This window comes from Camarhynchus parvulus, chromosome 2 (genome assembly GCF_901933205.1).
Source record: "Camarhynchus parvulus chromosome 2, STF_HiC, whole genome shotgun sequence".
Classification (NCBI taxonomy): domain Eukaryota; kingdom Metazoa; phylum Chordata; class Aves; order Passeriformes; family Thraupidae; genus Camarhynchus; species Camarhynchus parvulus.
In genome coordinates, this window is record NC_044572.1 from 44,031,144 (window position 1) to 44,048,709 (window position 17,566).

Below are 17,566 nucleotides of genomic sequence, written 5' to 3' on the forward strand. Positions count from 1 at the left end.
ACCAATTGTAACAATTATTTAGTGTGAGGTATCACTGACAGAGATGAAATGGCAAGTGTACTGTGCTAATCCCACTTCCCAGGCTGGAAATGGAAACTGCTGATTAAGAGCAGCAAATCAATTTGCTAACTATAGTTCTAAAAATAAGGTGTGCTGCAAATAGAAAATTAATGGGAAAGGGATAATGTTGAATGGATTGATCAATGGAAATGTAAGAGAAGACAAATGATGTGTAACTTTACTTTTCCCTTGGCTAATGAGCTTCATGCCCATATGTAACCAATGAAAGAAGAGGGAGAGAACATATTAGTAAAAATTAACCAACAACACTGAACACTGCTCCTCCACAACCCTGAGGAATTAGCGCAGGAAAGAGGAAAAATGCTTTACATGAAAAAATCTTTTATTTCTCAGAGTCTTGGTTTAGCTGAAATAGATCCACTATGTGCCATATATTATCCCTGGATCCACCAGTCTGTAAGAAGGGGGTACTGGAAAGGGGCAAAAGTGGAGGCGGGGGCATTACTGGGGGGAAAAGGAGTAATGTCTAAGGAACTTGGACTGGGCAAGAGCAAATATTGCAGTTTAACTGTTCATTGCCATTACTGGGTTTAACTTGCAATGGTGACTATGGTCATGGTTTCACCTCACATGCCATTCCAGTGACTGATTGGGATTACTTAGGGTAAAATAAAATGAAGAACTTTGTCTCTTAAGGCTGAGCAATCTTAGTGAAATTTGGAGGAAACTAAGCAAAAGTAGAACTCTGCAGCTCAGAGATGCAGTTGTGCTGGGACCCAGATTTATCTGAATACCTGCAGTTGTGCTGTCTTTGGAATTCCCTCCTTTAAGAGGAAAAACAGGTGGATGATTCATGACCTCTTCTGGGAGTCACACAAATCTGTCTGCATGAGGCTCCACGACTGATCTTGTGCTCTTTGAAAGCACAAGACACATCCCTGTGTTACTCTATGCTCTCTCTTGATTCCTGATATGAAAACCACAGCGGTGTTTCTCATTCTCCTCAAGCCAAGCATGGAATGGTGGACAGCCTGGAGAGAATCTAGTGTTTTGGTGCAAATGCCTATGTTTCAAATAGCTTTCCTTCATAACAATGGTGGTTTTGAACATATTTTTAATAGAAAATATTTATTTAGTTTGTAAACATGTACTAATATCTATAAAACTGAAAACACTGAAAACATCCTGATTTTTGAAAAAAAAGAGAAATCTGGGGGATGTTTGTCTTCAAGAAAACCAAAGCTAAATTGATTTTTGTTGTGATGTTTGAAGTTCCCCAAAATCTAGTTGCTTTTTTACTGTTAAAATTCGAACAAACAAACCAAAGCTTGAAAAACCCCCACATTTCATGCAGTGACAATTCAAAGTCAATCCCCCATTTCTTTTAGGAATTATTTGCCAGTTTCTTTCAGGAATTATTTGCCAGCTTCTGACCAGGAGTTCCTGTGATCAGAAAGCTCAGGATTAAATCCAGCAAAGAGCAAGGTCCTGATGATGAGGATGCCAATGCTGTGTTCTGGGCAGTTGACTGCATTTTGGCAGACCAGAGATTTCAGCAACCTGCCCTGCAAAGCAGGCACGTCCTGCTGAGGGTTTGTTGGCTTTATGCTGCTGACTGCAATCATCACAGCATAGCTTCATGTTAAAATCAGGAAGCAGGGCCAATCCCAATGCCATCATGGCTTTGCACAGGCTTTCCACAGCCAGGTATATTCCTCAGTGGCTGGAGTGTTTTGTCAGATCAACGTTTCTTCCCCATATTTGATCCTTCTGCTTGTGGCAGTAGTAAGATTTATAAGACTTGAGGAACAGTAGTTACCTTTTCAAACTTATTTGTATTTTCAACATGCAAAGCCAGTTTGTGATTACTCCACAATTATTTGGGGTGATGAGATATGTTCTGAGATGAGCTGTATTTTTATTTAATTAATCAATTTCCTGAACATGGATGAATATAATAAGCTCAGTTGCAAGGCTGGAACGGGTCAGTGTTGATACCCAGCACAGTGAGACATCTAGCTAAGATCAAATCCAGCTTGCATCTGTGCCATAAGCTATCACAGGGCTTTGCTTGGTTACTTTGGGAAGAGAAGAACTGCGAAAGGGAAGGTCTGAGGTGGAGGTCCAGGTATGTTTATGAAATGAGTGGGTGACCTTATGGATGGCATGAGCAGTTGAACAAACCAGACAGCACTTTAACAAAAACCTGAATGATTTTGGAAACTCTCACAAGAACTGATGCTTTGAGAGAGCACATCAGTCAAATTATGGTACTTTGTATTTGGCTTCACAAGCTGAGCCACCTCAAGATTCCTGCATTAGGATGTGACCCTACTAATCCAGCATTTGTGGTGCATGAAGTGTCCCTGTTGTTGCCAGTGCCTGGATATATGGGGAGCTTTTAATCTGGCATGGCATGTTATCCCAAGGAGAACACTGTGCCTGAATCTTCAAAGATGATCTTGTGTCATTGGCTTCCGGTGGTGTTTACTGGCAACCTTCAGTGTGTTGCCATGCAGCTGGTGTGCGAGCTGAGGAGAACATAAACAACACAGTTGGGAGACAGCACATGCTGTTTCCAAAAAAAAAAAAAAGGAAAAAAGTCTGAAATGCAGCAGCACATTTTTATGAGAATTCCATATGTAAACAAAGTGCAATAGAGAATCAATCTCACAAATTATTATTTTTGTGGAAAAACTTCCCTTTTCCCTGAAGCTTTCTCTTCAGCAATCTTCCACTGTAATTCCTTACCATTGACAAAAGTTTTTGGCAGGCTACACACATGGGTCTAGCCTGCAGCTGGCCTTTTTGGATGCTGCCATCCTGTAGGAAAGGGCTGCCAGGACCACCTTATCTTTTTTTGCCATTACTGAGAGTCAGCTCTGGCAGTCCAATAGCTCTGAGGCAGCAGCATCCATCAGCTCAGGGCTGTGGCCAGGACACACAGCCGTGCTCTGCATACACAGCAATGGATGTTGGAACACAGGCTCCTGCTTTTGACAGCAATGGCAAAGTATGCTGCTGTAAGTCACATCCTTCTAGGCTGTTAAGCTGGCAAGGCAGCTTAACCTGCTGGTTGGCTTTCCTTCCTGGATCCCCTGCTCTTCCACCTAGCAGTGGCTTTTTGCACAACATCCAGGTCTCACAGTGCATTTCTGTTTCCTAGGTGTCGTGACAATAGCTCCTGAGAGCTGGGGCTTACTCCAGCAGATACAACCTGCTGACACTGAAAGCATTGCCTGTTTCCTCCCACTAATTGCATGCAAACTAGTCAGGCTGCTTCACTCCCCTGCTTCCCTCTGTCTGCTAAGGACTGCAGATCAGGAGCATGCCAGGAAAGTAGGCAGAGGTCATACACAGATTTCATCTTTCCAGAGAGACCAGAGCGTCAGAAAAGAACAGGCAGTCAAAGTCACCAGCATGCTTCAAGATCTTTGACTTCAGAGCTGGCTTTTCTCATCACTGCTTGGCCTTTCCTTCACTCTGTCAGTATCTTCCTACCCTGGACCAAGTGTGCCTTACAGTCATCTTAAGCTGTGCTTTGTGAAGGCAGGATATTGTCAGTGCTCTCTGTCCAGATTGAAAAAATAGCTGCAGAGGGTCAGGCTGAAGTGAGTGCCACAGCTTTCCCACTGCAATGGGCTTTGGCTCTGCTTTTGTAAAACCAGATGTCAAGGATCAGACACGTGAAAAGGCGAGTGGTTGTTAAAAAGTAATTTAGTAAATAAAATAAGTGGATATTGCATCCCCAGCTGGAGTTATTGCAGTCCTAAGTGCTTGCAAGTCATTAGTCAGGCTCCAAGAAGTCCTGAATTTGGCTTAAATAATATGAGATTAGAAAGTATGTTTGGGGTTCATGTAGTTGCTTTTCAATATTGAAGCTTTAAGGGCTCACGTGTGTTAGAAACATATTTTTATTAAAAAGTGAAGCAGGGATTTTCACTTAGGCTTCTTCCATGCTTGAAGAAATTCACAACATGTGGCAGAACTCACTGAAATGGTTTCCTCAGTTTTTGATCTGGGGTGGAGAGCAGCATCAGCTTTCAATGGGTAAGGACTTGGTTCCTCTAACTCCATAGGTGCCCAGGCAGCTGCTCCAGATTTACACTTGAGTGTATGAGACCAGAGACAAAGTAGACTTCAGCTGACAAAAAATGGTACAATAAATTAATGATTAGTCTTTTTTTTTTTTACCTTCTAATTACCTCACTTACATCTTGATTTTCTGTGTCAGGCAGCAAAGCACAGAACAAAAAATGTGGACTGTAGTATAATAACATGACCTTCATATACTCAGAGTCATGTGTTTTACAGTAAAAGTGGTTATTTCTAGCCAATCCATTTGTATGCTGGCATGAAGCTCCCTTATAAAAATTAAGGTTTTTTTTTGAGATATTCATGTATCTTCAAGAAAGATAAAATCTTTTAATTGATGTAATCTCTTAGTAGCAGCACCAAAGTTCATTTTGATATGAGCAGGCTAAGAATTTAAAAAATTCTATATCTTTCTTATTGATGCAAACTGAACTCACAGCACTTTTAATTAAGTTGTCAATGTGGTGACAGTGACATTGAGAAGGTAGTTGCACAGTCATTCCTTTTTAATTATGTCTCTTCTTGGTAATTAGGGTAATTCCAGATTTATGAGGATTAAAAGAGCCATATACCTTAAATTTGTTCTTGGAGGTTCTTGTAAGAGACTGAAAGTATTGTGTCAATGTAGTAAAACCAGAGGCAAGGTAATGACAGATAGATGATTCTTCCTTTCTGAAATCATGTCCTTTGTCTTCTGGAACATTTTTACATCTGTTGTAGGCTGGAGAGAGAGCACAGGCTGCTCACAGACATAGAGACTGCACTGGCATGGAGGAATGATGGAGGAATGTTTCTGAACCAAGAAAGGGATGCTGTTTACTGTGGTGAAAGTCTCCTACAGTAAAATATTGCCTGCCTTTTAAATGGGAATAATTATCTGGGGCACTTCAATCTGAAGCAGTATGAAGGTTGGGGAGTAATTTCTTGGAGGACAGGTAGTAGCAGCCTTTTCAAAATCAGAGTGCTCTGATGTTTCTGACATTGATGCTTGGAAATTGAGGCATCCATATCCAGATAAGGGGTTGGTGGATGTGCCTGTCAAGTTCACTTCCTTTCATTCCCTACATTTTTTCTTCACACACTGCAGTCTCTTTATGTGCAGAGTTTCTGTTCAGCATGTAGACTTGTGCAGGGTAGTGGAGGAGGCCAGGTGGTGGCAATGCCATGAGTTCCTGCCTTCAGCCACCTTCCAGTGCCTGCCATAGGCAGTTAGCTCAGTGCCACCATTCCCCACGTGCCAAGCACAGTGCTGCCCGCCCAGCCTGACTCCCATTAATCACCAGTGCTTCTCCCTGAAACAGCAGTGTATAAGTAAAGCTGGCAGAAAAGAGTCCTCAAAACAAGAGCTGAGAAATGAAGTCTCTGGGCAGGATGCAAGGGACTGGCCAGTGCCTTGGCTCTGCCTTGCATGGAAGGGGGCACCATGCACTTCAGCCTAGTCCTGACATCTCCTGCCCATATCTCTGGTTTGAATACCAGCCTTTTCATGGGTCAGAATTGAGGTGCAAGGTATTCCTGTAGAGGTATCACTCCTGTTCCTCAAGCGCCTAGATCACCAAGCACTCTCTGCAGCATATACTCAACAACTCTTTAACTACTGCCTGCCTTTTCACATGTCTGATTCTTGACATCTGTTTTTACAAAGCCAGACAAAGTCACACCTTATCTATCTGGATGGTGAGGCATTCACATGCTGAAATACTCAGCTGAGGTAAAATTGCCACTGACCCCAATGCAACTCTTATTTGGGGGATTGAAGGTTTAATTTCTCAACATAATAAACAGCTGCCACAGTGGGTGGCAGCCAGGAGAGCCAGTGCTGGGAAGCCCTGGGTTGCGGGCAGCGGTGGCACAGCTGTTCCCAGCCACACTGGGGCTGAGGCTGCATCCAGGGTGTCTGAAGCTGAGCAGCAGCACAGGCATTTTCCTCTTTCCCTGAACTGGGATGTGTTTTACCCACTGGGCCGGTTGTCTTATGGGTCCAGACATCCTTTAAGTGAAAATCTTACTCACTCAAGAATGCCTCATGATTCTAAAGGAAAATGCATAAATGAAAATGCAAACAGTGAGCAGAAAGTGGTAATTAATGTCCGGTGCACATGTGCAGCATCGCTGATAATGTTGCCTGGTAACAGAGGAAGGGGTGGCAGAGCCTCACCAGGAGCCAGTGAGTCCTTTTCAAGTCTGGGGTTTTGCCCAGGGGAGAGAGAGAACCCCACTGACAGCTTTCTCCTCCTTATTGACCCCCATTTACAGATGTACATGCATGCATACATGCATACTTACATTTCTTTTGGGGCTGCAAATGCCATCCTGAATAAATAAATACATGAGCTCTCTCTTTTCATCTCAAACCAGACACTCGTGTTTTGCTCTGAGGTGCCTACAAAGGGCTTTGAATAGCAGCATGTTCAGTGGGGGAAATTTTTGCATCCTGCTCCTTTGATCATGATAGCATGGTGAGAAGGAAGCAGACTGTCTTCATTTCTGTAACTACGTAGGGTGCCCAACTTGACAAGGAAAAACAGTTCTTACTCTACCAATTTGCTTTTTAGGACCTAAAGAGCATTGGAATAATTTATGCATTTGTAAGTGCATTAGAAAAAGCTTAAAAAGAAAATTGGAAAATTCCTCAGGAGTCAGCATTCTTTTTCAGTCCTTAACATATTCTGTTCTATGAAATTATAATCTGTTTTCCTTGGGGTTTTTTACTATGTTTTCCACAACTATAAGTGTCCTTTTGTGTTCCTGTTGCAGTACATGAGACGGTTAACTAAAATTTGCAAATATTTTATTGTTGCAGCAGCTACCAAGGCCACAAAAAGGCACTCCTGAATTTACACTCCCAGCAGGCTGCAGCAAAGATTTTTGATTCATCCACTCTTAAGTCCCACCTGGTGCTGAGAACTCGAGGCCCAGGATGGAGTCCACCCGGGAACAGCATGCACTGCCAAGTCAAACGTGCTCTCTCAAACAAAATTTCCATCTTGTAAGGATGGAACTAATTGCATTAGGTGTTTCAATGTCAATGCAAGTCAGGCAGATTATTAATGGTTCTCACCAGCTCTCACAGAAGTCAGAATAGTCTTTATCTGCAGCTGAGAGGTATCCCAAAAGGAAGTGCATTTTCTTTTCATTCAAAACTACCTTGTGAATTCAAATAAATTCCTTCCTGCCAGAGGTGTGGCAGAAATTGCTGGTGGCCAGCATGAGCTTCTGGGAGACATTTACATCTTTATTAACTGAGTTTTGTAATTCATTGGAGAAATAGTTTGTTGCTCTCAGTAATGTGTAAATGTTTTATTAAAATGTTGATGGCATTGACTGCAAATGAAGTAAAAGGATTTTTAATTTCTAAAAAGCCTGTAAGTAATTACTGGTTCATGCCTAGGAAACCATTCAACTGCAGTAGCGCCTCAGACCTTTTTTAGCACCTACCTCTAGCTATTTTTTAGAGTGCAGAAGATTAGAATTAAGGAAACCTATTAAACAATTGAATTCCAGCTTTTGCAATAACTGTAATCTAATAAAAGATTAAGGCATCACAGCACATCTGTGTATGTTGCCAGTGGAAGGTTTTTGACTGAGCTGTTAAAGGTGTCACTTTCATCACAGGCTAATGATTAGATAAATAAAACAACCTCACAATAAAAGAGTTTCAGAAGCCTTTTTTATGGTAATACAAATGCATTGCCTACAATCAAAAGTGAAAATACTAGTACACAAGGGAGATCCATTGTTTGAAGGGAATCATAAAACTTGTTAGGAGAATTAAAAAGTTACAGCAAACAATGTGATTCCTGTCTCCACAATCTTAGTATGCAATGAACAGCAGAGTTACCAGCTTTGTTTTGAAATTATAGCAACACGATTGAGGACAATAAAAAATAAAAAAGTCATTTTTTAAAAGCACTTTTCATTTATAGACTGCATTATTCAGAGACCAGGTGCTGAATCCACCAAAAACCATTTCATGTTTAAAATCATGACTCAAACAACATTGCAGGGGTGATATGCAGCCACAGGTCTAATTACTTGCAGTACACAGGATAGATGGATTTTCTGTTCACTTGGAATTGTCACAGCAGCAATGAACTGGGAGTTCCTGAGAAAGAGACTTAGTGAAATATTACCTAGCACGTTGAGTAGCCATGAGATTGGAGGGAAGGTTAGACACCCTGAAAGGTGTTTTTCTGCAACTCTGAAGCCATGAAATTGAGCAGCAGCCAATTCCTTTAAAAGACCGCTCAGTAATGAGCTGTAAAAAGCGGGGTAGTTCAGTGAGATGCTGCTTTATAAACAGTAGGAGAGAGATTTTGGCTAGCAGACAAACTCCTTCCAGCATCTTGATGAAGCAAGCATCGTTTTCCTGCTGGGATGCTGCCCATTAGCATCAATCCAGACCACCGAGCTTTGGGTCTTCCAAAGGAGTATTTTACACTAATGACATTGACAATTATAAATTCAGATAGCACCTTTTAGCCTTACTCTGTGTGGTTTATCATTACTAAACACAACAGTAATCACAATAACAGCATATCTGAAGTTAGGACACAGAAATACAGTAACACCTCCACAGCCTTGTTGATCATCTGAGCTTAGTGGGAGGTCCTAGCCATGGCTGTTGGGTTGCTGTTCAATAATGCAAAATACAGTTTCATGGCTCCCTACGCTGAGGAAGAGAGCATAGCCAGCAAAGGCTGTTTATTTCCCTTTTCTCTATTTGCTGTTATCCAACTGTATTGGGTTTTTTCCAAAGATCTGCTGTTTCCACACAAAGTGCGTGGCAATGCTGATAGCTGTAAGGAAATGATTCGCTGGAGGTTGTTGGGAATGGTGGCCTCTCATTCTCAGTGTAGAGCACCACTTGCTTTGGTGGGGTTACTCCCTGACCACCTGCTCACTTCGTATATTTTCTGATGACAGTCTAGCAGGATAAACGCCAACCATCAAAACTCCAGTTTAATGCTGTAATATGGAGCTAATTGAGCCCCAGCAGCCATGGGGGAGTGACAGAGAAAAACAGGTAAGCACAGCAGGATGGACTTGGGTACCATCTGGCTTCAGGAGTTCTTCATTACCTGGGTTTTCTCATTTTCTCCAAATTGCTTCTGCTAGGGAGAGGCTACCTACCCCCTCACTTTTGTTAGGTACTAGAATACATATTAACATACTTAATTTTATGTGCTCGCATTTGGTGATCTCTGTCTAGGAACTCCCAGTTTGAATGGATGTGGGAGAAAACTCACAGAAAAGTTCATTTTTCTCTCATAAAATCTAATACATTTAAAATTTTTGCCATTTTTTTAGACCTGTGGTCTTTGGACAAAATTTTTTCATCATTAGTTCCTAGGAGCTGAATTTTCAGAAAAGGAGTTAGCAAATAAAAAAGTAGGGTTTTTTTTTTTAAGTTATTTCATTCTGGACATTGAGAAATGAGTAACCTTCATAATGTCAAATTAGAAGCACACAGGCCATGTTTGCCTTCATTTTACCCATGGTTGAGCCAGCATATTTTGATTAGCCAGGAATCATTTAGATAATCCTTTAAAAGTCTGGCCAGTTTCCTCAGTCTTGTGAGCCTACAGCACCCACCTCGTTCTTTGGATAGCACCCAAAATCAAATCCTTAGGATGTTTTTGTCTCTCAGAAGCTAAAAATTCTCCCAAACAGAAGGGTTTACCTACTGGTGGCAAAGATGTGGTTTCGTCTTAGTGCAATATTTGAAACAGTGCATTGGCTAATCCTGTTCTTCCTAGATGCTGTTGTCTGCAGTGCCCTGAAATATAAACCTGATGGTGATCTTCTGTGCAGCTATGAATTTCTTACCTTACCCCTGCACTCTCAAGTGCCTGTGACTTTATGGTGTATTAGGGGAAAAAATGGCTCATAAGGATCTTGGGTATCCAAATCTTTGTGTTCACTTGTGTGTCAAAGCTGTTGGAACTGGAAGGATTCTCACATGCCATATGTATCCATGTTGGATATACCTCCACCATCTATGGCACAATAATAAGAACAAGATGCGGGCCTAGAAACTGACAAAAATGCAGACCTCAAAGCTGCCAAATTAAGGAAATTTGTCAGAGAAGCAGTGAAAGCATCTGCAGGCTGCATCTCATGAATTTCATAAGGAAGAGAATTCCACCAAATTCGGGCCAGGCATATTCCAGATGGCACAGATGGTTTAGCAAGTGACAGATTGGAAACAGAACCCAAATTATGAGCAAGTACATAAACAGAAATCAAAATTTCTCCAATAGGTAGGAATCAAAGCCTGAAGGGTCTTCAGAGACAATAATAACATGTTAATTTTAAGCCTTAAGAAGTAGCCAAGTTGAATGCGTGAATAAGGATGGAAGATGACAAGTTGTGAGAAGAGCACACAGCTTTTCAGTAGCTGCCAAGTTTGGAGTAGATTCTTAACAAAATTGAGAGGCAGAAAATGGCCCCCCAAATGCAGCTATAGTCCAACCTGTAAACTGCAAAAAAGCAAGTCAAGATTTTGTTAACTGGCTCATTGCAAAACCAGTCTGAATACTGGATGGAAAAAATGACATAGTTATGTCTTTTTTTAATCAAAATGCAATTCAGACCGGCTTTTATGACAGCCAATTTATAGATGGGTGAAAATGTGCAAATTATAAAAACAGTAAGTACCTGTGAACATGTGAAGAAAATGTGTGAAAACAATAGGAGCAATGAAAGAAGAATCAGAAGTAAGAATATTTCAATATCAATAAGGGAGGGAAGGAAATCACAGAAAAATTAATCCTCAAAATAGCATGTGGGGAAAAGTGAGAGGAATCTTCGCTCTGACTTAAACAAAGACTGATTATTTTATTCTCCAGTCATACAGGCCACTCTAAAATTCAAGACAGCAAAACATTGTAATTCTTTGAGTAATAATTACATTGTAGGGGCAGTATAAGAATTTTTGAGTGCGAAAATACCGATTATAGATTTGCATGTATGTGTATGTACATATGTGCATGCATAGACATGTAAAATGCATGGATAAAATTTTACAGCTGCGTGTCTCCCACTCCCTTTAATCCAATGGTAATAAGATTTCCAAGGAGCCATCCCTTTTTTGGCAGTGCTGCCCTTTATTGCTGATTAATCCCTAGGTGTTAAACATGGGCTGTGGGCCTTATTCATGTGTGAGAGTTGGTTTTGTGGCTCTCTCAATACCTCCTAGGCTTTTCCTGGCATTATGGACAAGTATTTTCCTGGTCAAAAGGTCAAAATAATGAAAGCAGTGGTGTTTGGTGTTTCAGGCGTGGTTAGGTCTTCTGTGTGGCTCTTTTGCAGAGAGGCTGTGGATATCCTTTTCCAATTGTTTGTTTTTTTTTTTTTTTTAAGGAGCTGAATGTGTAGCACCCTCTATAGCCTCACGAAGAAGGCTGGAGAGTCTCAGTAGCTCGGCTCTGTCCCACCATGCACACGTACATTCCCCTTCAGTTTTCAGGTGGCAGAGGGCCATTCAATCTGGTAGGCTTTGTTTACGCTTTTCTCTGGCCAAGTGCACTAAATGCGCATCCCCAGGATCCAGGTCAAGCTCTGGGTTTATTCTAATGTGCATCAGGGAACTGTCTTAAGCAGTGCTTTGTCCATAGTACTTTGGTGTAAAACTGTTTCATGGCCTTTCTATCACCCACTGTCAGAAAACTAAAATAAAAAGTAAAAAAAAAAAAAAAAAAAGAGAGTACGTGTAGCCTATGAACAATCCATAAAATGTCTGAGAAAATTAGGTGGGGAAAAAAAACCTCTGTATTTATGTTGAGTGGTCTTTCCTGGTGGCCAGAGAGGTCACCTCTTCTTTTCATCTTTTAATCTGGTCTATCTGCAATATCATCTTTGTACTGCCTTCCTGGTTTCTTTATTTGCCTGTCAGTCTCTACCCTACTCCTTGCCCCATTGTCTCTCTGAATTTCTTTGATATTCAGATTTACTCAAATATGCTCTCAGATCAAACAGCGGAAAAACCCCAGTAATTTAAGACACATTATAAATCCCAGATAGGCACTAGAGGTTTCTCTCCATATCTGCCTCCCTCCCCTCCAAACATCCCCAGAATGTTTTCAGGGTCTGATAGTGCCTGCCTCCTTTATCTTTCCTGAACAAGGGAGAAAAATCCCCTGTGGGTGGAGAACAGGAGACCCTAAAGCCTCTTGTCTCCTCTGATGTGCAGCACGTGCCGATGGCGCGGGAAGGAAGGGAGGGAGCACTGCCAGGGGGAAATGTGTGCTGTGCTCCTTGGGTAAAGGCAGCAAGCCGAGAGCTTAGTGAATCAGCAGCTTTCATCTGAAAAGGGGCTTGCACAACGTCCTTAATTGGATTTCTCTGAAGAACTACAGGTCCTAGACCATCACCTGGAAGGGGAAGGTGGTAACAGATGTGGACAGACAGGGTGTAGTGTTGCTTAAAGGAAAGGGAAGGTACTGGGTTGGAGACAGTGTCAGCACTGGCCTCATGTGGCTGCTGTGATATGATGGGGCCCACATCAGTGACAGCAGCTCAGGCACAGCAGGAGACCCTATTAAAAATAGGAGAAAACTGCCAGTCTTCCTACAACAGCACAACCTCCTCTGTGACAATTTACCCAACCCCAGAAAGATGCCAGCATCCCTGGGGGACATCTACATGCCCACCTCGCTCCCCCATTCCTCACCCTCACTGAGGTTGTGCCACCCATCTTTAGGCTCACCTTGCTGACTCCACTGTCTCTATGGGGTGTCTGATGTGGATGCTGGGGACACTGGCAGGTGGTCCCTTGGGAGCTCCTGGTCAGGAAGTAGGAGCCTGCATTAGCGCTATGCCAGGGAGCAAACTGACAGCTAATTAAACATGGCTTTAGGCTGTGGTCACCACACCTTTGAGAAGAGGATTAAAGGAAAAATGCATTGGTGTGTTCTCAGTTAGAAAATGTTTAAAGTCTCCATGTCTGTCTCACCATATGTGGAAGTGGAGATGTTATTTCAATGGAGGTCTGTGACAATATGTGATGGGCTTTCACTAAGTAAGAGTATGCAGATACCAAGAAATTTTCCTGATGACTGGGAATTCCCCTGCAGTTCCTTGGATGCCCATATTTTGCACCTGCTGGAGTTGCTGTTGACTTCAAAGGAAGCAAAGAGACAAATTTGGTTTCTGTGTTTATAAGAGGGTATATTCACTGGTGACAGCTTTGTCAGAAACCAAACGAAGTCTTCAGCCTAGGAGTAGATTATCTGATCTTTTATTTTTCTTACTCCCTTTATTATAACAGTTAATTTTTCTAAGTAATTTTGTTCTTTCCCTTTCGCAGTTCCACTTCAGATGCTTGATCCAGCCTAGTACTTTCTCTCTGACCTCACAGTCTGTTGCCATGGAAATTCAGCTTGGTAACTTCAGTGATGGATTAGGCAGAAGAGAGAAGATAGACTGGATAGGAAATTGTTACCAAAAATCCATAAAATAAAACTTCTTAACATCAATATGGCATTAAGAAGCAGGCATTCTTTATTTAGTGCCAGATGTGCAAGGGGATATTTCCACCAAAATGTTGCCATGCTGAGTACAGAAAAGGCTCTTGTTTATCTACTATAGTTTACATACATATTCATTGACTTCCCAGAAGAAACATACATATGATAATCATTTCCTCGAAGTCATCAGTGTATTTCCTTCCTCATTAGTGCATGTGTTCTCTCATCCCAGAGGTCTCTCTGGTGGGCTTTGGTGGCCACCGACCCTGAAGTTGTAGTTCACTGCCTGATGAACACGATATTACTTCCCAAAAATGGAGCTGAAGTGGCCCAACTGATCTAGTTCATTACTTTGGGGACGCTTGATCAACAAAATATATTGTCCCATCCCTCTCCTTGGTTAATGTTTAACACGATCCTCCTCACTCTGTGGTTTCAGAGTCTAACAGTTTTGCAAAATAATCATTGTCTTTTCCCTACCAGCAAATAGTTCTTCATCTGGCAACAAAATGAACTTTCATTTGCTAAAAGGGCAAGACCAGTTGTGGCTGTGCTGCTGCCAAGTCTGAGGAAGCTGCTGAAAGTGAAGTCCTGACTCTGGATTAGCTATGCTTGGGATTGAGCTCTTGACCAGCTCATGTGTGACTACACCAGGAAAGTGGTATACCTGGCAGCCCAGTGCTGGAGGAGAGGGTTCAGTCTGTGCCTTTGCCCACTAAAGGTGGGTCACATCTCTGTAGTTTGCAGACAGGTGCCAGAATTTCATCAGCATTTCATCAGCCCCTGCTGGGAACCAGGACTACTAGGGCTCCAGCGATCTATATGGCTGCAAATCTTTGATTAAGCAAGATGAAGTACACAAGGCTCCCTCAAATACTTGCTTTTCAGTGGAAGGCCATGTAGAAACCCCCAGTAAAAAGATCTCTAGTTGGAAGGCAAGGCCAGACACCCATTTAATGTTTTGTCTTATTGCACCTCATTTTTGCTGTAGAAAGTTGTGAAGGGTATGTTTGCCCCCGTGGATTTGTGTGATGATTTCAGTGAGTTTCCAAGAGGGAGAGTGAGCAGTGCTGCTGCCCCCACGCAGTGCTGCAGATGCTGCTGTGGGTGCATGGGCAGGGCCAGATGTGCAGCACTTTGCTGATCAGCTCCTGAGAACCCCACAGCTTCCAGGGGTTCCAGCTTCCTTCCACTGCCTGACATTTTGGTACAATCTGAGGCCTTGCAGTGCCTGCCCAGAGCACTGTGTTGATGTCACTGTGCTGGATGTGGGCCAGGCATCCAAAGGGCAGTGAGTTGGTTAACATGATTATCACGTTGCACCCTAGTCTCTCCATATGACAGAGCTTTCCATGCCTGTTCGTGACTCTGCCACATTTTTCTCCAAGGGCAAATGTGACTTAAGCAAAGTGGCAGAAGGGAAAGAGGCCAGTCAGCATTCATCGGGGAAAAGAGGTATCTGTGATGTAAAACAGTAATATTTGGGATTATAAACATCAGGAACAACTCCCACCACTGCTGGATACAGTCTGTTTGGTCTGATAAATCTTTGAGAACTGAGAGCCCCCAATAAGCAGCAGGAGTGCTGGAAAAATAATAACCCAGTGAGGGTCAAGAAGTCTGGGGGTGATAGGGACTTCTGTGTCCAATCCAGCAAAAAGAAGGGGGATCTGATATGTCTCAGAAGAGGTGGTGCTTCTTCTCTGAGGGATGAGTTGCAACAGCTGGAGATTGTGCAGCTGGCTGCAGGCAGTGTTTAACAGCTGGTTCAACATCCAGCCTCACCAAAGGGCAGAGCTGTCCTCAAATTGTGGGAGTTTCTTGGGTTCCCAGCATGATTTTATGCTCATGCCAAGGATTAGAGCAGCGCAGGGCCTCTGCCATTCTCTGGGGACAGAGTAGGCACAGGAGCTTGTACAAAATGAGAGCCAAGCTAAAGGTTTTGGCTAAAGCCACTTTAGATTGGTGGAAATCCTCCCTCCGATGGCAGTGGCCCCTGGATCAGGCCTCGAATCTTTGCATCTTGCCTTGAACAAACACGAATCTTTCTTAATGTGGGTTTATTTCATCCTAAGAATTTGCCAGCATTCCCAGCCCTGAACTGGGCTCTTGAATATCCAGCTGCACCTGCTTCTTCTGGGTTGTGCAGGCTGAATTTGGTGGAATTGTTTGAGCTCCGTGGGACAAGGGCTTTCAGTTGCTATGTGTTGATAGGGGGCTTAGGCCCATGGAAACTTGCTTCTGGCTGCTTTTCCTAATTTCTTGGGCACAGCTTGGCCTCATAAACAAGCAGAACATGGGCAGGCAGAGCATAGGGAAGGAAGAGAGCTGTAATGCACCCATCCAATTTCTTCTTTATGGCAAGGATGACATGAACCTTTGCTATTGAATTTGGTATCATTACATGATCCTTTGCTATTGAATTTGGTATTTTAATGGAGAATGTAGAAACATTGTTCATGCAATGCATTGCTCATGCCATACATTTCCTATCATCAGTCTGAAACAGAATACAGGTTGATATGACCAGTATTTGACCAGCAAAGCTCTAATATCACCAGATGAACCAGAAGAACTTTCAGCTTAGTGGCAGAATTTTTTCTTAATGTATCTATACAATACTTCTAAATATTTGCAATGGATTTATTTCCAGTTGAATCTAAATCCTCCAGCAAACTCCAAATTTATTACCTCTGTTATGTGCAAAATATCTTCTTTATACCTCATATCAGCTTCCTTTCAAACCAGATGGTACTTAGAGTTTATGGCATACTACATTATAGTCACTTACCATCGTACATATTGTGTTCTTCCATGGCTCTAAATGTTAAAGGACACCTTTTTGCCCTATTTGAAAGGAGGGGGAGAGCTGAAAACACATGTATTAGCAAAATTGCTGTCATTTATTTCATCACATCAAGGCTGAAATAACCAATCCATTATAAGGGAGGTAATACATCATACATTATCTGCTGCTTGCTATTGCAAGCCACTGGCTCAGCACATACAGACTTATGGATTTGGTACGTGGAAAACTGTAATGAATGGGCAGTTGTGATGACCAAAATTAATGCTAATATTTACTGCTCTACACAATTGCTATATATCAACAGCTTCCCCCTCCCTTCCTGTTTGCCTCCCTCTGTACATGCAGGCAAATGTTCCAGCTATTTAATTTCCATCTCAGCTATCACTCAGTAGCAAGGATGTCAGCAGGGGCTCCATCCCTTTAGAGGACAGAAACAGAGCAGAGGCCTCAGGGAGGTTGGTTTGCCATGCCACTGTGACCTCCTCTTTGGCTGCCATTGCTCCTGTGGGTGAAAAGAAGCTCCAGAAAGATGCTGCCTGCAAACTTCTCTCTCCACAAAATAGTTCAATCAAAATGTTTTGGGTCAACTGGCGGATGACTGGCTATGCAAAGCAACAGTGAAATTTGCCATCAAATGTTTTGAACTACTGTAACAACATAATACCTTTTAGTGGTGTGTATATATATTATACTTCTTATTTTTATATCTAGAAAGACATAAAAAGTATATATTATTGATAGATAGGTAGATAGATAGATAGATAGATAGATAGATAGATAGATAGATAGATAGATAGATAGATAGATAGATAGACAAATAGATCTGTTATTATATTCTTACAAAGCCACCTGGTTGCAACACCCCATAAGACCCTGTATTTAAGCCCCTGCTCTGTTGATGGCAGGGTCAGAGTGAGGCATAATCAGGCTGGATCAGCTGTGTCCTGCCCCACTTTCAGTGGGAAGAGGACAGGACACCATGGGGACAAACAGGCTCTGTCCTTGAGCTCCCAGGAGCTGCAGACAACCCTTCTGCAGCTTCATAAGAGGGTTCCTTTGGGAGCTCCTGGAAAGGCAGGGATGAACAGGGCAGCATGACTGATGTCAAGACCTGGGTGACTTTCCATGTGTTCCCTGATGTTCTTTGCATGCAGCCTTGAGGTTTCTTTTG

The 17,566-nt window shown here is 42.4% G+C and overlaps 1 protein-coding gene across 4 annotated transcripts in view; it reads left to right on the top strand.

The window, feature by feature from the left end:
* TMEM108 (transmembrane protein 108) overlaps positions 1 to 17,566 on the top strand; it is a 162,602-nt gene that overhangs the window by 113,359 nt on the left and 31,677 nt on the right. The window lies entirely within an intron of this gene.